This window comes from Gopherus flavomarginatus, chromosome 4, assembly GCF_025201925.1.
Source record: "Gopherus flavomarginatus isolate rGopFla2 chromosome 4, rGopFla2.mat.asm, whole genome shotgun sequence".
Lineage (NCBI taxonomy): Eukaryota > Metazoa > Chordata > Testudines > Testudinidae > Gopherus > Gopherus flavomarginatus.
In genome coordinates this window covers 155,253,482-155,276,411 of record NC_066620.1, presented here as the reverse complement: position 1 = coordinate 155,276,411, position 22,930 = coordinate 155,253,482, and positions in this window count along the sequence as shown.

Below are 22,930 nucleotides of genomic sequence, written 5' to 3'. Positions count from 1 at the left end.
CCTGAATGAGCAGTTGGTCAGCTTCCTGAGAAAAGACTATTTTCAGTAAGTACCCAGTCAAGAAACACTTAAGCCAACAATGAACTGGGAGACACCAGTCTACATCTGGGCTTTCCCAGGAATGTGGCTTGGCTGGTAAGGAACTCAGTCATGCATGGACATGTGACTTGCCCAGGTGACTCCAAAACTCAAGTTTGTAGCTGGACTTTGCATAGGAGAGAGGAAGGGGTCTCCACCCACAAGTGAAAGTCTGTTTAAGCCCATGGGAGACCCCTCCATTTGGTCTTCAGCTGGCTAAAGAGGGGGACTCTCCACCCCCAAAGATACCTGAAAGAAACTGGAGCAAAGGACAGTGACTGCAAGGGGTGTGAGTGATTGCTGGACCCAGATTAAAAGGAGATTAGTCTGTAAAAAGAAGCATTCTGGAACTGGTGAGGATCTTATCTGTATTCAGTTTCTTACTATATTAGATACAGACTGGCGTGTTCTATTTTATTTTACTTGGTAGTTCACTTTGTTCTGTCTGTCACTACTTGGAACCACTTAAATCCTACTTTCTGTATTTAATAAAATCACTTTTTACTTATTAATTAACCCAAAGTATGTATTAATACCTGGAGGCAGCAAATAACTGTGCATATCTCATTATCAGTGTTATAGAGGGCGAGCAATTTATGCGTTTACTCTGTATAAGCTTTATACAGGGTAAAATGGATTTATTTGGGGTTTAGACCCCATTGGCAGTTGGGCACCTGAATGTTAAAGGCAGGAACACTTCTGTAAGCTGCCTGCAGCTTTAAGGCAAGTAATTCAGACCCTGAGTCTGTGCTGGAGCAGACGGGCGTGTCTGGCTCAGCAAGACAGGGTGCTGGGGTCTCAAGCTGGCAGGGAAAGCTGGGGCAGAGGTAGTCTTAGCACATCAGTGGCAGATCCCAAGGAGGTTTCTGTGATCCAACCCATCACAATGAGTTCTGTAAGTCTGAAGGTAGCAAAACAAAAACGACAAAAAAACATTGACACCCTTGAAAGATGGTGCAGAGCTGTCTGTGAGAAAGTGGGTTGCAAAGCTAATGGTAAATGCTACTTTTTAAAAAGACATTTAAAGATTAAAATTAAGATGGATGAATTTGTAAAGAGCAGGAAACCATTTCTAAATTATACTAGAAAGGGTATAGAATCATATTCCGAATGAATTGATATGGTGTGGAACTCCTTAAGTAATGACAGCAAAATGACATAGCAAAAGTTCTCTTTTCATTTTCCTTTGTTTGAGTCCATGCTACCCTATTCCTTGACATAGTCCATGCAGTAGGACTGCTTCAAATATACTGTAGGAACAGCCCTCTGTACCCCCAAAGAAAGCAAGATTTGGGGCCAAGCAAACAGCTTTCCTGTTATCTTAATGAATCAGTCTCATAAAAGATGTATTCTCCCATCACAGAAATGTTTACATAGATATTCCTTTTGATAATTTCTAAGTACAATTTTGATTTTATATAGAGCTAGATCCCATGATTATTATACAGTGAGCACCTCACAAGCCTCACAGGGATGATGTGATTCCTATTATGAAGTAAAGAGGAGGTAATAAGAATAATGATGCTTTAATTATAAGGTATATTTGTTTGACTTTGTTTTCTCTAACATAAACATATAGCTCTCTCTGTGTATCTGTGGGTCTCTCTCTCTCAATCTGTGTTATCAAAAAAAATCCAAACACCACATTTCATTGCATACAGTTCTTCCTCTGGGGAGAGTATAAGAGAACAAATACATGACAGCTGTAAGTCTCGTTGCTTAACACATTGCTGGAAGGCACTCAGATGCTACGGTGATGAGCGTGGCATTAGGACCTATATACAATCAATAAAATTGTATCATTACTATTCTGCTAGTGCAAAGCAGAATGAAGTAAGGATGTACTTTTAAAAATTAAATCTTTGTGGGCATGACAGAGTGCTGGGAATGTACAGCTGTAAGGATCCATGGGACTAGTACCCAGATCTACAGAGCCTGGGACAGCTGACATTGCCACTGAGAGGCCATACTGAGCTGCATGCAAAGAGCACTGTGGAGATTAGGTGCTACAGGAAGTACAGCCCAAAGGATCCAGAGTGACCGCACCCCATGGACCTCTGATTGACTCATGCTTGCCCCAGGAAGTTGTCTGGGTAACCACACAGAGTTTGAGACTGCTATGATGTAAGACTGTGATACAGCATGGCCAGAGGGCAGCAGGAGAGGGTTAGAAGGGAGCCTTATTCCCTGTAAGGGGAAGAAAGTTTACTATAGATTAATTAGAGTACCTGTCTTGTACAGAGGGAGGGCAGTAAGCCCCCACAAGCTGAAGGGCAGGAGAGGGATGTAGCCCAAGAGAAGGAACCGTCAGTTCAAGTGGTTTACGACTATCCTCAGGGTCCCTGGGCTGGGACCTGGAGTAGAGGGTAGGCCCAAGTCCCTCTCTCTCCACTCCCCTCCTCTAGGACACTAGTGGGGCAGTTAATATTCCAATTCAGGGGCAAGAAATGGTGCCCTGAACCCCCCTCTGCCCCCCAAAGAAGAGAAAGTGCAAGACCCATCATAATAGTGCTGGCAATTTGCCACACAGAGCTCACATTGTTTTCTGATCTGCAGTCTCTGACCCTGACCCTTGCCTCCTGATTCCAGCCTGGTGCTATCTTTGATCTCTGGTCTTTGACCCCAGCCTGACTCTGACCCTCACTACTGATTATCAATCCCTGCTCATGACTACAGCCTCGTGGCTGTCCTTGACCTGTGAACACCAGTCCAGCTGTGATTGCTAGGCCAGACCATCTATGCTCTAGTCCCTTACAGTTTTCTCAGACCATCTTCAAGCCTCTCTGTGAAAGCCCCTTAGCATGGATATGGAAGAGGTAGATCTACCACCACCACCCACTGGACCTCATGGGTTACCAGATCTGAAGAAACAGGTCACTCAACTCCAAACCGAGAACCATGTGCTGTGGTCCAAAGTGGCACAGCTCCTCCCAGAAAAATCAGATGCTCCACAGGCAGGCAGCATGGTTCCAGGAAGAGAAGTCCATGCTCCAGGCTCAAGATGGGCCACTGACCTCTGAACAGGGTCCAGCATTACTGCTACCTGAACATTTTGATGGGAACCACCAGAAGTTATGGGGGTTCTCTGAACCAAATGAAATCTCCTTTTCCTGATCTGCCCTTGAATGTATCCCACTGACCAGGCCACTAATGATCAGTATGTAGCTGGAGTAGCACTGGATTGAGGGGGCAGGACAACCTGGTGTTAACGAACTGATATGCCCTCCTGAGAGCATTTTCTGCAGTTTTCACTGACGCTCATCATGCTCACTCAGCAGAAGCCACACTGTGAAGGCTCCAGTGATGGGGAGGGCCAGCTGCCTCATACGCTGTCCAGTGACTCATGACTGATGTTGAGTGGAACAAGGTGGCCCAACTACACCAATTTTGGTGCAGACCTTGTGTTGCTGTTTGTTTTTTAAATTTTACATAACTCACAATGTGCCCCCAGAACCTGGTATGGGAATTGTTGATATAGTGTAAATCAAAATAAACTAAAATATAAACATCAGATAAAACTGAGTCTTTCCTTTGTTATTCCACCAACTCTCTGAAGTGTTTGGGCTTGTTTTTCAGATTAGCAATCATGGCCATAATTGGCCAGATTCTGCTCTCTGTTACACAGATGTTAAACCAGAATAACTCCATTAATGTCAGTGGAGTTATTTTGATTAACACCGGTGTCAATGAGAGCAATGCCAGTGTGTTTTCTTTTAAAATAATTGTTCAGATATTTCTGTGGAACTTGTCACTGTGCTATTTGATCACTGAACTTAATGTAGCTGGTTGTCATGTGTCATGAACTGTAGGTTTTCACAGGTCACTCACAGACTAATGCCATATAATATTTGCAACATAATTGCTACATGAATACATTTGACAGTTCCAGACTTTTGTAGACTAAATTCAGATAATGTTGGTCAGATTTTCAGCTGATTTACACTACAGCATCCTAGAATAATACAAATGTAGGACTGGAAAGGACCTAGAGAGGTCATCTAGTCCATCCCCTGATGAAGCAGGACCAAGTCTACCTAGACCATACCTGACAGGTGTGTATCTAACTTTGTTCTTAAAAACCTCCTATGAGGGTGATTCCACAATCTCCCCTGGAAGCATACTCCAGTGCTTAACTATCTTATAGTTCGAAAGTTTTTCCTAATATCTTAACTAAATCTCCCTTGCGGCAGATTAAGCCAATTACTTCTCAAACATTCAGTGGACATAGAGAACTACTGATCATGTCCTCTTTATAACAACTCTTAACATATTTGAAACTTATGTCCCCCCTTGTCATAAACAGATAGTTAAGGGTTAATGTCTCTTTTACCTGTAAAGGGTTAACAAACAGGGAACCAAACACATGACCAGGGGACCAATCAGGAGACAAGATACTTTCAAATCTTGGTGGAGGGAAGCCTTTGTTTGTGTTTTGGGTTTTGCTTTGTTCTCTCTGGGCTCTGAGAGTGACCACACGTACCTACAGGCTCTCTAACCTTCTATTCCAATTTTGTGAGTACAAAAATAGAAAGGCGGTATAGTCTTTTTATTTGTTTTCCTTTATTTGCAAATGTGTAGTTTGCTGGAAGTATTTTAAATTGTATTTTGCTGGGGGGGAGGCTTCTTTCTAGTTTCTATAAGCTGACAGACCCTGTAACTTTTTACCACCTAAATTGCAGAGATAAACTTTTACTTTTTTTTCCTTTCTTTTTATTAAAAGTTTTGCTTTTAAGACCTGTCTGATTTTTCCCCTTTGTTGAGGCTCAAGGGAATTGAGTCTGTACTTAACAGGGAAGGAGAAGGGAGGGGAAGGGTGGAATCCCTTTGTTTTAGATTCACGGAGTGTGAATCTGTCTCTCTCTCCAGGAGACCTAATTTCTCTGTGTTGTGATTCAAGGAGTTTGAATCACAGTAATCTTCCAGGGTAACGCAGGGAGGGGAAGGCTGGGAAAGGCAACGGTGAGGAAAGGGGTTTACTTTCCTTGTGTTAAGATCCAGGGGGTCTGGGTCTTGGGGGTCCCCAGGAAAGGTTTTGGGGGGACCAGAGTGTATCAGGCACTGGAATTCCTGATTGGTGGCAGCTTATCAGATCTAAGCTGGTAATTAAGCTTAGAGGAATTCATGCTGGTACCCCAATTTTTGGACTCTAAGGTTCAGATTGGGGAAAGATACTATGACACCCCTCAGTCGCCTTTTTTCAAGACTAAATATGCCCAGCTTTTTTAACCTTTTCCTCACAGGTCATCTTTTCCAAACTTTTGATTATTTTTGTTGCTCTCTTCTGGATTCTCTTAATTTTGTTTGTGTCTTTCTTAAATTGTGGTATCCAAAACTGGACACAGTACTCTAACTGAGGTCTCACCAGTGCCAAGTGGCACAGAAAAATTACCTCCTGTGTCTTACATATGATACTCCTGCTAATACATCCCAGTATTATATTAGCCTTTTTCACAACTGCATCACATTGTTGACTGTGATTCAATTTGTGATCCATTATATCCTAGACCCTTTTCAGCAATACTACTTCCTTATATCATGCCTACTGCTTCCTCACTATCCACTAGGCCAGTAATCTTGTCAAAGAAGAAAATTTAATTGGCCTGGCATTATTTGTTTTTGACTAATCCCTGTGGGCTATTACTTATCACCCTATTACCTTCTAGATGTTTACAAATTGATAGTTTAATAATTCGTTCAAGTATGTTTCCAGGTCTCTAAATTAGGCTGACTGGTCTATAATTCCCTGGGTCCTCTTTGTTCCCTTTTAAAGATAGTAACTATGTTTGCCCTTCTTTAGTCCTCTGGGACCTCACCTGTTCTCCGGGACTTCTCAAAGATAATCACTAATGGTTCCAAGCCCTAGTCTACACTACGAGTTTAGGTCGAACTTAGCAGCGTTAGATCGATTTAACTCTGCACCCGTCCACACGACCAAGCCATTTTTGTTGACTTAAAGGGATCTTAAAATCGATTTCTGTACTCTTCCCCGACAAGGGGATTAGTGCTGATATAGACCTTGCTGGGTTGAATTTGGGGTAGTGTGGATGCAATTTGACGGTATTGGCCTCCGGGAGCTATCCCAGAGTGCTCCATTGTGACCGCTATGGACAGCAATCTCAACTCAGATGCACTGCCCAGGCAGACTGGAAAGGCCCCAGGAACTTTCAAATTTCATTTCCTGTTTGGCCAGCGTGGCGAACTCAGAGGTGACAGTGCAGTCCCAGAATCACAAAAGAGCTCCACCATGGACCGAATGGGAGGTACTGGATCTGATCACTGTATGGGGAGAGGACTCCGTGCAGGCAGAACTTTGTTCCAAAAGACGAAATGCCAATATATTTGTCAAAATCTCCAAGGGTATGAAGGACAGAGGCTATAACAGGGACCCACAGCAGTGCCACGTGAAACTTAAGGAGCTCAGGAAAGCCTACCAAAGAACCAGAGAGGCAAACGGCTGCACCAAGTCACAGCCCCAGACATGCCGCTTCTATGATGAGCTGCATGCCATTCTAGGGGGTGCCCCTACAACTACCCCACTCCTGTGCATGGACTCTGTCAATGGATTCTCATGCAACAGGGATGTGGATTTTGGGGATGAGGAAGATGAGGAGGAGAATGAGGTTGAAGATAATGCACAGCAAGCAAGTGGAGAAACTGTTTTCCCTGACAGCCAGGAACTGTTTATCACCTTGGAGCCAGTACCCTCCCAACCCACCAAGGAGCACTCCTGGACCTTGAAGGCAGAGAAGGGACCGCTGGTGAGTGTACCTATGTAAATATAATACATGGTTTAAAAGCAAGCATGTTTAATGATTAATTTGCCCTGAAGACTTGGGATGCATTTGTGGCCAGTACAGCTACTGGAAAAGTCTGTTAATGTGTATGGGGATGGAACGGAAATCCTCCAGAAACATTTCAATGAAGCTCTCCTGGATGTACTCCCAAAGCCTTTGCAAAAGGTTTCTGGGGAAGGCAGCCTTATGCTTTCCTCCATGGTATGACACTTTACCATGCCAGGCCAGTAGCACGTAGTCTGGAATCATTGCATAACAAAGCATTTCAGCGTATGGTTCCGGTGTTTGCTGGCGTTCAAGTAACATCCGTTCTTTATCTCTCTGTGTTATCCTCAGGAAAGTGATATCATTCATGGTCACCTGTTTGAAGTAGGGGAATTTTATTAAGGGGACATTCAGAGGTGCCCGATCCTGCTGGGCTGTTTGCCTGCAGCTAAACAGAAATCATCCCTGCTGTTAGCCATGTGGTGGGGGGAAGGGTGAAATGATCATTGTGTGCGTGTGTGTGTGTGTGTGTGTGGGGTTAGTTGGGTTTGTGCTGCACATTAACCCAAAAACCGCAGCCCCTCCTTTTAAATGGGCAACCCATTTTAAATAGCTAACCCAGCGGGTGCTTGGCATGGGAAATGAGAGCGCTGCTGTTCGAAAACATTCCCACATGTTATGAAGGTTAAAGAAGCCAAAAGACTGTGGCTTATCATGTCTGACTGCAAGACAAATCTGTTGCCTGCTGGCCCTGCGTGTGTGATCTCTTACACCAAACTGGCAGGCCTTCAATATAAGAGGCTATGTAATGTTAACAGCTTGGTTCACCATGAAAGAATCTACCCATTGTTCTCTAAAATATGTCTTTTTAAATACTACTCTCCCTTTTTTTCCCTCCTGCAGCTGAAAATATTTCAATGCTCCCCCATCATCTCCATCCCAGAGGCTAGTGAAGATTAGAAGGCAAAAAAACGCATTCACGATGAAATGTTCTCTGAGCTCATGCAGTCCTCTCACACTGAAAGAGCCCAGCAGAATGCGTGGAGGCAGACAATGTCAGAGTGCAGGAAAGCACAAAATGAACGTGAGGAGGACAGGTGGCAGGAGCAAGAGGAGAGGTGGCGGGATCAAGATGATAGGTGGCGTCAGCATGATGAGAGGCGGCAGGAAGCAATGCTAAGGCTACTGGAAGATCAAACTGATATGCTCTGGCGTATGGTTGAGGTACAGGAAAGACAGCAGGAGGACACACCACCACTGCATCCCCTCTGTAACCAACCACCCTCCTCTCCAAGTTCCATAGGCTCCTCACCCAGATGCCCAAGAACGCAGTGGGGGGGCCTTCGGACATCCAACCACTCCACCCCAGAGGACTGCCCAAGCAACAGAAAGCTGGCATTCAATAAGTTTTGAAGTGCAGTGTGGCCTTCACCTTCCCTCCTCCACCACCCCACCCAGTGCTTCCCACCTCCCCCACCCCTCCTGGGCTTCCTTGGCAGTTATCCCCCCATTTGTGTAATGAATTAATAAAGAATGCATGAATTTGAAACAACAGTGATTTTATTGCCTCTGCAAGCAGTGATCAAAGGGGGGAGGGGAGGGCGGTTGGCTTACAAGGAAGTAGAGTCAACCAAGGGGGTCTGTTTTCATCAAGGAGAAACAAACAGAACTTTTACACCGTAGCCTGGCCAGTCAGGAAACTGGTTTTCAAAGCTTCTCTGATGTGCAGCATGCTCTGCTGTGCTGTTCTAACCACCCTCATGTCTGGCTGCGTATAATCAGCAGCCAGGCGATTTGCCTTGACCTTCCACCCCACCATAAACGTCTCCCCCTTACTCTCTCAGATATTGTGGAGCACACAGCAAGCAGTAATAACGATGGGAATATTGGTTTCGCTGAGGTCTAACCGAGTCAGTAAACTGCGCCAGCGCGCTTTTAGACATCCAAATGCACATTCTACCACCATTCTGCACTTGCTTAGCCTATAGTTGAACAACTCCTGACTACTGTCCATGCTGCCTGTGTATGGTTTCATAATCCATGGCATTAAGGGGTAGGCTGGGTCCCCAAGGATAACTATAGGCATTTCAACATCCTCAATGGTTATTTTCTGGCCTGGAAAGTAAGTCCCTTGCTTCAGCCATTCACACAGACCAGAGTTCCTAAAGATGCTAGCGTCATGCACTTTTCCCGGCCATCCCACGTTGATGTTGTGAAACATCCCTTGTGATCCACCAGTTCTTGTAGCACCATTGAAAAGTACCCCTTTTGGTTTATGTGCTCGCTATCTTGGTGCTCTGATCCCAAGATAGGGATATGCATTCCATCAATCACCCTACCACACTTAGGGAATCCCATTGCAGCAAAGCCATCCACTATGACCTGCACATTTCCCAGAGTCACTACCCTTGATAGCAGCTGCTCAGTGATCGTGTTGGCTTCTTGGATCACAGCAGTCCCCGCAGTAGATTTGCACACTCCAAATTGATTCCCAAATGACTGGTAGCTGTCTGGCTTTGCAAGTTTTGAGAGGGCTATTGCTACTCGCTTCTCAGCTGTGAGGGCTGCTCTCATCTTGGTATTCTTGCACTTCAGGGCAGGGGAAAGCAAGTCACAACGTTCCACGAAAGTTCCCTTACGCATGTGAAAGTTTTGCAGCCACTGGGAATCATCCTAGACCTGCAACACTATGTGGTCCCACCAGTCTGTGCTTGTTTCCCAGGCCCAGAAGCGGTGTTCCACAGCATGAACCTGCTTTGTTACCATCATGATGTCCACATTGCCAGGGCCCGTGCTTTGAGAGAAGTCTGTGTCCATGTCTTCATCACTTTCATCACTGCGCTGCCATCACCTCCTTGCCGGGTTTTGCTTTTGCAGATTCTGGTTCTGCATATACTGCAGGATAATGCATGTGGTGTTTACAGTGCTCATTACTGCCGCGTGATCTCAGAGGGCTCCATGCTTGCCGTGGTATGGCTTCTGCAGGAAAGCAGAATGGCAGCAGAAGCGGTCGTTCGATGACGATGGTTTGCAGCCCTACTGCACCGTCTGCTGCCAGAGCACGAAACCAGAGTGGCAGTGGAAGCGGTCGTTCGATGACGACAGTTTGCAGTCCTACTGCACTGTCTGCTGCCAGCAGCACCCTGGATTCAACAGTGGCAGCTGAGCTGAGCGGGTTGCACGCTTGCTGTGGTATGGCGTCTGCGTGGAAAAAAGTCACAAAACGATTGTCTGCCGTTGCTTTCATGGAGGGAGGGAGAGAGGGGGGCCTGATGACATGTACCCAAAACCACCTATGACAATGTTTTTGCCCCATTAGGCACTAGGAACTCAACTCAGAATTCCAATGGGCGGCAGAGACTGCGGGAACTGTGGGATACCTACCTACAGTGCAACGCGCCAAAAGTTGACGCTAGCCTCAGTACTGTGGACGCACTCTGCTGACTTAATGCACTTAGTGGGGACAAACACAATCGACTGTGAAAAAAATTGATTTCTAAAAAATCAACTTTATAAAATCGACCTAATTTCATAGTGTAGACATACCCTAAGATTGTTTCAGCTAGTTCCTTAACTACCCTAAGATGATTTTTTGTCAGGCCCTGCCAACCTGAATACATCTAACTTATTTAAATATTCTTTAACCGATGCTTTCCCTGTTCAGGCTCGTGTTCTTTCTCCCTTGTTAATAATAATTGTGTTAAGATGCTGGTCATATGACGTTTTTTAGTGAAGACTAAATCAAAACAGGCATTAAACACTTTAGCCTTTAGTTATTAGCGCTCCTTCCCTGCTAAGTAGAGGGCCTAAAATTTCCTTTGTCTTTCTCTTGTTCCTAATGTATTTAAAGAACCTCTTCTTAGTGCCTTTTTTGTCCCTTGCTAGGTGTAACCCATTTTTTGCCGTAGCCTTTCTGATTTTGTCCCTACATGCATGTGCTATTCTTTAATACTCATCCTTAGTAATTTGTCCTTATTTTCAGTTTTGGTTGGATTTCTTTTTGATTCCCAGGTCATTGAAGACCATCATATTAGCCTCTTACTATCATCTTTCAATCCTCTTCAGACTGTGTCCCAACAAAGATACAGATCAACAGAGTTTATATTACTCTGTGCAAAGCCTACAATATAACTTAATACCAAATGTTCACACCAGCCCTTCTTTTTCAACTGGTGCTTCTTTTGTATTCAATATACATAAGACTATCAAGGGATAATACCAATAATTATCTTGCAAGTGAATATAATTGATGAACTAAAATGTAAGTGGCATACGTTGTGCTGGAACAGAGCCCGTGATATCTGGTGCTTTCTAGTGAGAGAGGCAGTAATAGTATAAATCAGTGAACCTTACTCAGCTGTGAAAGTTCTCCCAAATTCTGTGGCATATTAAATTCTATAATAATGCCATCTCTAATCTCAGACATGGAAATACATTATCACTCTTAATTTTATCTGTACAAATCATCAGGGACCATGTGTAAAGGGAGCAGAGACTTCATTATCAGATTAAATACAACATATTTTTGTCAAATACCAGCCACTTGAAATTTGAATGAGTATCATTTAAGGGATAGGTTCTAATCCCCTTACTCACACTGTGTAGGACCTTATTTCATAGTAACTCCATTTGAGCAACTGGGCTACTTTCAGAGTAAGAAACTAGTAGAGTTGCCACCTGTCCAACTGTTGAGATAGCTGCCCTGGGAAATCTGTAAGGGTGCTCAGCATACACTGCTAGCTGTACAGTTTTATGGGCTCAGGATCATCCCAGAAGTTCTGTTGTATTGTACTGCAGAGGTGGCAACCCTAAGTACTATCCAAAGAGTATTTGAATCTTAAAACAACAATATAAGAACATGCTAATCTTGTTCTTTTCTTTGAAGTACATTGGTATATTAGCAATAGCATAGTATGTTCTATTGGTGTTCGCAATTTCAGGAAGAAGAAGAAACAGGTGTCAGCTCTCACAAATCATGGCTGTTGACCTGATATCTTGTATCAGCGTAATTGTGGTGGAAATACCTAGGTCTTTCTCTGGATTTTGAGTTAGCTGTTATCATGTGATTAGAGCTGTTGATTTGTCATAACAGTCCAATATTTAGAAAAATTGTTGGTAGTTTTGATTACAAGGCAAAAATCATGTAAATAATCAGTTTTAAAATCAGAATTATTGTACCACTTGCATTTTCAGAGCAAACAATGCTCTGAAAGGAGTGAACAGCTTTGTACACAAAAGCGTTGCTATATCAAATATTACTTTAGTAAACCAAATGCACTACAATTTTGTTTAAAAATTCATGTTTTTTGCCTTGGAGTAGAGGAATCTCACTGTCTTCTTGTGTCCACCAGCTGTTTGTCATCTTATACTCAGATTGTAAAAGCTCTTTGAAGTACGGTCTGTCTTTTTGCTGTGTGTGTCTATGATTGTGTAAAGAGACTAGCATAATGAGGCCTCAGTCCCTCATAGAGGCCTGTAGCCACTACCATGATATAAATGATATAGTTATGTACATCCACCCACACTATGTTACAAGAATGTTATTTAAGTTGCAAAGCTGAGCACCAAAAAGTTAGGAAATGTCAGATATAAGGTTGCCTGTGGAACCTTAATTCCGTTCCTTGTGCATTCAGCTTACATACTAAATGAGACAGAAAAATTACATGTGATCATGAAATTAAAGACTGTCTCGAAATACATATGCACAAGACGGCCAAATTAAAAATGCACAGGCAACCTTAAGTCTGGCTTTTCCTAACTGTAAGGTGCCCTACTGAGAGCTGGGGAGATAGATTCACAGAAGAATACAAATTAAAAGAAAGAAGGGGAAGAGAGAGAGAAAGAACTGAAAGGAAGAAAAGACTCCATGTACCAGGGTGCTGGTGCAAAAGCACCTAATTAGCCCCTACCCAGTCAGCTCCAATCAGGTGAAGCAGATTGGGGCTGATGAAAAAGGCCTGATGCTGGCCTAAGGATTGGCAGCACCTGCTGGCCTGACAAGCCAAGGCTGACTTTGCCTGTAAAAGAGATTGAATAATCCTGTAATGCTTGTAAATAGATAGACACTAGTGGTGGGATAACTGCAAGTAAATAAAGACATGGGTGTTGCACAACCCTGAAGCCTCTCTGAGCCTTATTGGGGCAGCAAGTGGGCCCCAGGAAGAGGGGTGGGTCGTGGACCCTGTTACACCCCAGCATTCAATTTTTCTTCCTTTATCACTTAAATTTAAACCTTCCACTCCCCCTCAAAGTATGGTATACTCACCTTTGTAAGCCAGAGGAAGTGGGAGAGCCACTTCTGGAGGATCTTTTAACCTCTGCCTCCCTCCCAGGCTTGGGAACAACGGGTAGCAATGGGAGCCTCCTTCATTGTTGGGAACCAGAGCATGAGCTTCAGAGCAAAGGAGCAGCTGCTCCCCAGCCAGCTGCAGGACCCTGGAGTGCCCCATTCCTACAGCATGGAGAGGGGAAGGGAACACTGGCTGCTTCAGATGCTGAGGGCCTAGGCTCTCCTTCAGCATCTGAAGCAGCTTTCATTGGCTGACTTTCTTGAAGTAGGAGTAAAAAGGGAATGTCAGCCCACCAGACAAGGTTTTCCTACAGACTAATAAGGTGGTCACAAAACCCTGGTAGAATTTATGATGTGCATCCCCCCAGTAGCTCAAACATTCAATATAACAGATTCAGTAACGTGCTGCCAAAATTTTAACGTGGGACTTGCTCAAATATTTTGCCTCAGTCTGTGACACTCATGATATTTCCTTGGTAAATATACTCTCCTCTCCACCAAAAAAGCCCCATCAATTGCAGACTCCTCAGCAATTCCAGCCTCTGTGTTCCATCATTCTATACCCTCTTCCTAAGCAACCACCATTCCAAATCCATCAGTCCTTTCATTTCAAACCTTATTAGCCCACCAGGCTTCCCTCTCCTTAGCCCAGTGAGGTGGTTTGGCTGTATGGCAGCTGCTCCTTGCAACAGATGCTATGGCAGTAGACTTACACCCTACCCTGCAGTGGAGGTAGTTGTTTCTGGTGAGTCATTGCGTGGTTTCTGGATGTGAGGTTGTTCACTGAGTGGAGAGTAGCTCCTCTGGTGGATCAGGAGGTTGGTTGCATGTCCCTAGTCTGTTGGTCAATTCCCCTAAGTGTGTATGTGTTCATGGAGGCTGGTTAGTGGAGGGAGAGGGTTTACCCTGGCTGGTGAAGAGCTTGGGATGCAGGAAAATGAGACTTCAGGCTCCTTTCCCAGTCCCAGATCTTTAAATGACAGTCTAGATCAGTGGTTCTCAAACTAGAGCAAATTGTGAGAACAAATTATATTCACTGTATGAATTCTACAGTGAAATTAGCCTACAAAATAGACACAGATGCAAATTTAAATGTCTTTTCTGAAGTGGAGAGTTACAGAAAGAGTTCATTTGGATAAATTTCCAGCTTTTGGCTATTTCAGTGTCCCTTCTAGGGGAAGCTGAAAAAGAGATTCAATCTTTTGCCAAGTAACAGTTATTACACTGCTATGCATTTTTGTGTTGAGTACTCTCTAGCAGCACATCAATTTAACACTAACAGAAAAAAAATATTTAGCTACTAAACTGCAATGCATCTCTGCCTGCATTAAAAGCAGAGAGATGCTGTGTTCTCTTAGCTTAGTAAGGAGCTCAAACATTGTCTCTGTTTGTTTACAAATAATTTCTTTTTGAACCAACACAAACAATACTATTAAAGTTTTAGGGCTGACTACAGTGTTCTCAAACATAATCACTACTTCCCTCCAGAAAATATTTAGGCCCAGATTCTGTAATCTGATCCATGCAAGTGGACATATGTGCCTGAATTCATCTTCATGGATTTCAATGGCACTCTTTTGGAGTGTAAAGGTCTGCCCATGCTGATCAGCGTGCTTAATTAGGACCTAAGTTTTTAGACACTCAGATGTTGCCCATCTGAAAAAGTGTCCTATTTTCACAAGAAGAAAGGATTTTAATGCTCTGAATAAAGCCCATTGAACTGCATTGTCAGCATCTCTTAATGACTCATCATCTTTTCTTTTTAAAGAGAAAATGGATAGTACTCTTTTCAAACAGGTGTGCACTTTATAATAGGGACTGAAAAGATTAATTACAGTATAGAACCCTATTTCGTGAACTTCTGTCCCCAAACCTCTCTTTCTAATGAACTCCCAGCCTGTCTCACTTTTCTACTGATTCCCAATTAGCTGAACATATTTTGTGTCACTTACTGGTTCAGATGACCAGGATTCTTCTGTATTACAGCTGCTCAGCAACGGTGATCTGATATTGTCTTGTGCGTTGGAATGTAGTTTCTAGAGATACAAACAAAAAGACCACAATCTTGCATCTGTGATGTTACATAGCATTCTTCTGATTTGTCTTTTACTTTCCAAAACTGAAGTATTAAAAAAAATGATAGAGTATTTGTGGAATAAGTATTTAGAGTTGTTGGGAAGCCTATTGAATTCCCAAAGGACAATTATATTTTCATGGTTCATTCAGTTTACACAGTAATTCGGGTTCAGTGGGACTTTAATTTATTTCTGAATTGTTCACTTATCATTAGATACTAGATCACCAAGAAATACATTGTTCTCTATTTTCAAAATATGATGTGACAAGTCGGTATGTAATGATGGGCAGTATTTTATCAAGTTGATTTTTCTCAGATCACTGGTATGGGGGAAAATGGAAGAACCCTCAGAATGAGTCATTCTTGTAAGTAACAGACTAGGGCTTTGTCATAACTTTAGTCCCAGATTTGGACCTTAGCGTCCAAAATATGAGGGTTAGCATGAAAACCTCCAAGCTTAGTTACCAGCTTGGACCTGGTACTTGCTGCCACCACCCAAAAAATTAGAGTGTTTTGGGGCACTCTGGTCCCCCTGAAAAACCTTCCCTGGGGACCCCCAAGACCCAAATCCCTTGAGTCTCACAATAAAGGGAAATAATCCTTTTTCCCTTCCCCCCTCCAGGTGCTCCTGGAGAGATACACAGACACAAGCTCTGTGAATCCAAACAGAGTGACTCCCCCTCTCCGTTCCCAGTCCTGGAAACAAAAGCACTTTCCTCTTCACCCAGAGGGAATGCAAAATCAGGCTAGCAAATCCAACACACACGGATCTCCCCCTGATTTCTTCCTCCCACCAATTCCCTGGTGAGCACAGACTCAATTTCCCTGAAATTTCCCAGTAAAAAAAAAACTTCAACAGGTTTTAAAAAGAAAGCTTTATATAAAAAAGAAAGAAAAATACATACAAATGGTCTCTCTGTATTAAGATGACAAATACAGGGTTAATTGCTTAAAAGAAGTATGAATAAACAGCCTTATTCAAAAAGAATACAAATCAAAGCACTCCAGCACTTATATTCATGCAAATACCAAAGAAAAGAAACCATATAACTTACTATCTGATCTCTTTGTCCTTACACTTAGAAACAGAAGATTAGAAAGCAGAAACTACTTCTCCAAAGCTCAGAGAAAGCAGGCAGACAGAAAACAAAGACCTCAGACACAAAATTCCCTCCACCCAAAGTTGAAAAAATCTGGTTTCCTGATTGGTCCTCTGGTTAGGTGCTTCAGGTGAAAGAGACATTAACCCTTAGCTATCTGTTTATGACACACCCTCAAATTGCAGACAGTGGGGAAGCTCACTGGCGGCGATTTCCTTCTAGAACTTTAAAATAAACAGATTACTACAACACAAGCACCTTTACATATACTACTAAGTATATAACTAACAGACTTCTACATTTTAAGAACACTTTTTAACTACTGAATTCTGGGAAACTCTCACGGGAGAGAGCATCAGCAACTTTGTTAGAAGCTCCCGTGATGTGTTGAATTTCAAAATCAAAATCTTGGAGAGCTAAACTCCAACGAAGAAGTTTCTTGTTGTTCCCCTTGGCAGTATGAAGCCGCTTTAGTGCAGCATGGTCAGTTTGTAGGATGTGACAAGTCAGTATGTAATGATGGGCAGTATTTTATCAAGTTGATTTTTATCAGTTCACTGGTATGGGGGAAAATGGAAGAACCCTCAGAATGAGTCATTCTTGTAAGTAACAGACTAGGGCTTGTTCCTTACTCCTTCTGCCTGAGAGAGAATGTTCTGAGTACAATGAAGTTTCCATTTTAAAAACACAAGGTCTCCTTTAGTCATAATTCCTATACAGTTTCCAGTCACCTTCTGCTTCATTGCCATTGTTCTGTTTTCCTGATTATTCTGTCTTTGTCTTATAGAATTCCTGAAGTTTAGGCAGGACATAGGAAGGTATGTATTTGAGTTCTTCACCACTAACTGAAGCAAACTCCACAAGGACTCCTCGTTGTTTTTGAAGGAAACTAATAGACACTCATATCAATTGTAATAATTATTAAGCCAGTTTAGGGAACATTTGAAAGAACCTTGTTTTTACTATTGATAAAGTGTAGATCCATTGCCCAATGCAGGAAGATTATTTTGCTTGGAAGAGGACTGTGTTCTATATATTGTGTCTATATTTAAATTGTGAATTCTTTGAGACAGGAACTGTCCATATTGTGTATATAATAATAATAATTGTTATTATTTGTATTGTGGTAATGCCTAGGAGCCTGAGTCATGGGTCAGGATCCGAATGTGTTAGGTGCTGTACAAACACAGAACAAAAAGATAGGCCCTACTGAGAATATTTCTGGTCAGTAACAAATGCTGTATTATAATTAGTAATATTTACCAGCTGATCTCTAGGATGCTGATGAAAAGGACATGCTGTATGTAGTGGTTCTTCGGGCTCAGGCTCAGAGGGAAGCCACTTTGTGTTGCTGTGGCCTTCTAGGCGGGGTAAGCCACAAGCAAAGCACAGGCCTTCTGGCTTAGAAGCTTATAGGCTGTTACCCCAGGTGTGGGGTTGGTGGCAGACAGTAGGGGGACCTGGGCCCATCCTACTCCAGCCCAGGGCCCTAACAGTGGTGAAAGGTTCTGCCACTGGGTCAGCAGGGATCCTACTGAAACACACTGACCCGTGTTCCAGCAACAAAAGCGAACTAAAGTCTGGTTTCCTTGGGCTATTCCCTACCACAGTCTGGGAAGGGTGTGTGTGTGTGTGTGTGTGTGTGTGTGTTCATAGCTCAAGGAGACTCCGTCTCCTCGGGGTACACTGCAGACAGCAGTCCTAGCAACTTCTGTCCAGGGTCAGTCTGCTCTGGAGGCAGGGCTCGGCACAACGCAGATTCAGCTCTGGAGTTCTGAAGCAGGCTCCTGCTCAACCTGAGCGGCGTGGCCCACCTTTTGTTCTGTCACGCCCCTCTGCTTCCAGAGTGTGTGCGGGGGAACTGCTCTGGCTCTGCCCACCATGGGGGAGTGTAGTGGTCCTGTGTGCTCAGGCTCGGAGGGAGGCCACTCTGCCTCATTACACTGCACCTCACAAGGCATTCCTGATGAGCAAAGCTTAAAGGACAGACAACCCTAAACTCCCTCAGATTTCCATGACAATTTCAAATGCTATACCTGAGATACGTCAATGATATTTTCATCCTCTGGACAGACAACAAACTCCATCATAAATTCCATCACAACTTCAAAAACCACCACCCATTCATCAAGCTCTCTCTGGAACAGTCCTGCACCAGCTTCAACTTCCTGGACACCACAATCAGCTTCAGCAATGTAACACCCCCTCCCCCCTTCCCCAGACAACTATATACAAGAAACCCATGGATCACCACACTTATCTTCACAAAACCAGTAACCACCCCAAACACACCAAGAAATCTGTTATCTACAGCCAAACCCCCAGAAAACACAGAATATATTCATAGTCAATATTCCTAACTTTAGATACAAAAATGATACATGCATACTACGGCTGTCAAATAATAGCAATTAACTCAGGCGATTAACTAAAACAATTAGTCATGATTAATCAGAGTTTTAATCACACTATTAAACAATAGAATACCAATTGAAATGTATTAAATATTTTGGATGTTTTTCTACATTTTAATATATATTGTATTCTGTGTTGTAATTGAAATCAAAGTGTATATTTTTATTACAAATATTTGCAGTGTAAAAATGATAAAAGAAATAGTATTTTTCAATTCACCTCATACAAGTACTGTCATGCAATCTCTTTGTTGTGAAAGTGCAACTTACAAATGTAGATTTTTTGTTACATAACTGCACTCAAAAACAAAACAATGTAAAACTTTAGAGCCTACAAGTCCACTCAGTCCTACTTCTTGTTCAGCCAATCCCTAAGACAAACAAGTTTGTTTACATTTACAGGAGATAATGCTACCCTCTTCTCATTTACAATTTCATCAAAAAGTGAGAACAGGCATTTGTATGGCATTTTTGTAGCTGGCATTGCAAGATATTTACATGCCAGATATGCTAAATATTCATATGCCCCTTCATGCTATGGATACCATGGTTCCAGGCTAATGACACTTGTTAAAAAAAATCATGTGTTAATTAAATTTGTGACTGAACTCCTAGGAGGAGAATTGTATGTATTCTGCCATATATTTCATGTTATAGCAGTCTCAGATGATGACCCAGCACATGTTGTTCATTTTAAGAACACTTTCATGGCAGATTTGACAAAATGCAAAGAAGGTACCAGTGTGAGATTTCTAAAGATAGCTACAGCATTCAACCCAAGGTTTAAGAATCTGAAGTGCCTTCCAAATCTGAGAGGAACAAGGTGTGGAGCATGCTTTCGGAAGTCTTAAAAGAGCAACACTTGAATGCGTAAACTACAGAACCCAAACCACCGAAAAAGAAAATCAACTTTCTGCTGGTTGCATCTGACTCAGATAATGAAAATGAACATGCGTCAGTCTGCACTGCTTTGGATTGGTATTGAGCAGAGCCCGTCATCAGCATGAACACATTCCCCTGAAATGGTGAGTGGTTGAAACATGAAGGGACATATGAATCCTTAGTGCATCTGGCACATAAATATCTTGCAATGCTGGCTACAAACTGCCATGAGAATGCCTGTTCTCACTTTCAGGTGACATTGTAAACAAGAAGCGGGCAGCATTATCTCCTGCAAGTGTAAACAAACTTGTTTGTCTGAGAGATTGGCTGAACAAGAAGTTGGACTGAGTGGACTTGTATACTCTAAAATTTTACATTGTTTTATTTTTGAATGCAGTATTTTCGGACATAATTCTACATTTGTAAGTTCAACATTCATGATAAAGAGATTTCACTACAGTAGTTATATTAGGTGAATTGAAAAATTCTCTTTTTTTTTTTTTACAGGGCAAATACTTGTAATCTAAAATAAATATAAAGTGAGCACTGTGCACTTTGTATTCTGTGTTACAATTGAAATCAATATATTTTAAAATGTAGAAATCATCTCTAAATATTTAAATAAATGATATTCTATTATTGTTTAACAGTGCGATTAATTGCAATTATTTTTAATTGCTTGACAGCCCTAATGTATACAAATAGTATAATCATAATATAATCATAATCTTTACAATGATACTTCACATGATCCATCTTGCATAAAACATATCTTAGTTATGCCATATTTATGTCATAACAATATCTCTATGAAAAATATGTGGCGTAGTGTCACACTCACCCACTTTGTTTCTCTAATATCCTGGATCAACAGGGCTACAACACCACTGTAAGCATAAAGTAAATAAAGTCAGTTCAAGACTCCCCTCCTTTATTAACAATCCTGTTTCTTATATTAACGTTCACAATGTACAGAGATCAATATCTGAGATGCCTGTAGGGTAATTTTTCTGGTATTACCAGGGCCGCCCAGAGGATTCAGGGGGCCTTGGGTCTTCGGTGGCGGGGGGCCCCTGCTTTGGCGGTAATTCGGTGGCGGGGGGTCCTTCCACTCTGGGACCCGCTGCTGAAGTGCCTCAAAGGACCCCCCGCTGCCTTCCGCTCCGGGGGTCCGGGCCCCATGAGAGTTTTCCAGGGCCCCCAGAGCAAGTGAAGGACCTCACTTCAGGGGCCCTGAAAAACTCTCATGGGGGCCCCTGCAGGGCCCGGGGCAAATTGCCCCACTTGCCCCCCACCTCTGGGCGGCCATGGGTATTATACACAGAAAATATGCAATATGAATACTACTTAGCACATGTTGGAAAGTGTTATCAATTAACTAGTTAAATAGAAAATACCCAGACAAAACAGCTTACAGACTATTTAAAGACTGTAAAGGCCGATAGGCATGTTTCCTGAAAGGAGCGTTTATTGCAGTGGAGTTACGCTAGCACACAATATGGCCATTAAAGAAAGTACACAATGCCGCAAAAATATACACTAGACTTGCCTATTGGCCAGTGGCAACAGAGGAATCCAAATTCAGGTCCCAAGCTTGCAGGATTTGTGGTGTATACATTAAAATGGCAGCAATAAGCATTCTCCATTTTAACATGCCCCTCTAGAAGTCTATGTTCTAGCATCTAGGAAAACTTGAGCTACAAACTGGTCTCTCCTCTGTCAATAACCATGGAAACATACATCGAAATTCAGGGCTGGGATGGGGGGATGCGTCCTGTTCTGACTGATCAGATGAGGCATGTCCTTGAGCTTGATGAAATTGCTACGTACCCTCACAAACAGCAAGAATGTTTTTATTTGTTTTAGCTGCTTATAGGGCTGCTGAGATCAATGGAACTTTTATCAATCTTGAGTTTGATCAGATTTCTTAAGAAACTTTCATTAACTCCTCAGTACTTCATTTGTGTTCAAGAGAACTGGTAGTTAATATATTTCAAAACTGTCAGAACACTCCGTTCTGAGCTATCTTGTAAGACTACTTAGGCAAAATTATGATTTCTAGCAGGTGATCACTTAGCTAATGAATCTTTTTTCATTACACAGAGCTTGCATGAGACAACAGCATGGCCAACTATTGTGATATTTGTTGAATTTCTTAAAGCCCCAGCTTCTGGGGTCATGTGATTATGTGAGAAGCTCAGTTTCATTTAAAAAGAGTACATTTTCATGATTGCAGAAAAAGCATGAAACCATGAACCCAAAGGCTCAACAAACAGAAAAGAAATAAAAATAACCTCAATATGTATGATTTTTAAAATTTTTATAATTTAAGCCAATCTCATCATTTTGAGTCATGATTTTTGAATACTCAGGGTTTGCAATACTGACCCACTTCTGACTTGCTGTGTTATTGAGTAAATAAGGTTCTTTTACTAAGTGGGTCCCATTTAGGCTATGTTCACACTATGAGCTAGGGTGTGATTCCGTTGCTTTTGTACAAATATATGTACTAGCTCTCCCTGAGCTAGCTCAAGTACAAATAGTTTTTAGTAAGTATAATATCTTAGAGTTTTTTAAAAAGAAAAAAACAATTCTGTTACGTGCAGCTCTCTTACCTCTTCCCCTTAATCCTCATCAGGGTTTGAATCCTAGATCTTCAAAAAAGCAGCGGAGACTTCTAACACTTGAGTGAAAGGATTAGTTATATTAGATGGCAGCCAGTGTAAGCTGTTGGTCAAGCTATTAGGGCAGGATGCATAATACACTGAAGTTGTAAGTTTCATAGGTATGAATAGCCCCATTTTACAGACAGCATAACTACAGATTTGCTGGGTTCTCAGAGACAATGTGGCTAACTAACTGAGACTTAGGTCAGTCAAAGAATTAGGTCCTATTCCCCTTTCAGTGAGGATTGTGAAGTGTGAAGAATTAACACCAATCAGTAAAAAACACAAAACTTGAACTCATGGTATCCTGGTTCCCAGCCTGCCGCATTTGACAATGAATATTTTGATGTACTTCTTCTCCCCCTCCACAGTTTTGTCTATGGACTATTTAGAGGGCATGCTGGCATGAGACATCAGAATAGTGCATATACAGTGCTAACAGAATATTCAGGGCTTTTGGCAGCAAGTCAGGAGTAAGGTGTAGTGAATAAAACACAGACAGGAAATGGAGTTTTCATCACCTTGTCCAAATCTGAAAAAATTTCCATGGGGAGGCAAACAAGCACCTTCCTGCCCAAAGGACTATTCCTTTGCTAAATGTCATTTCATGCTGCAAACCACGAATTCACTAGAGATCTTTAAAAA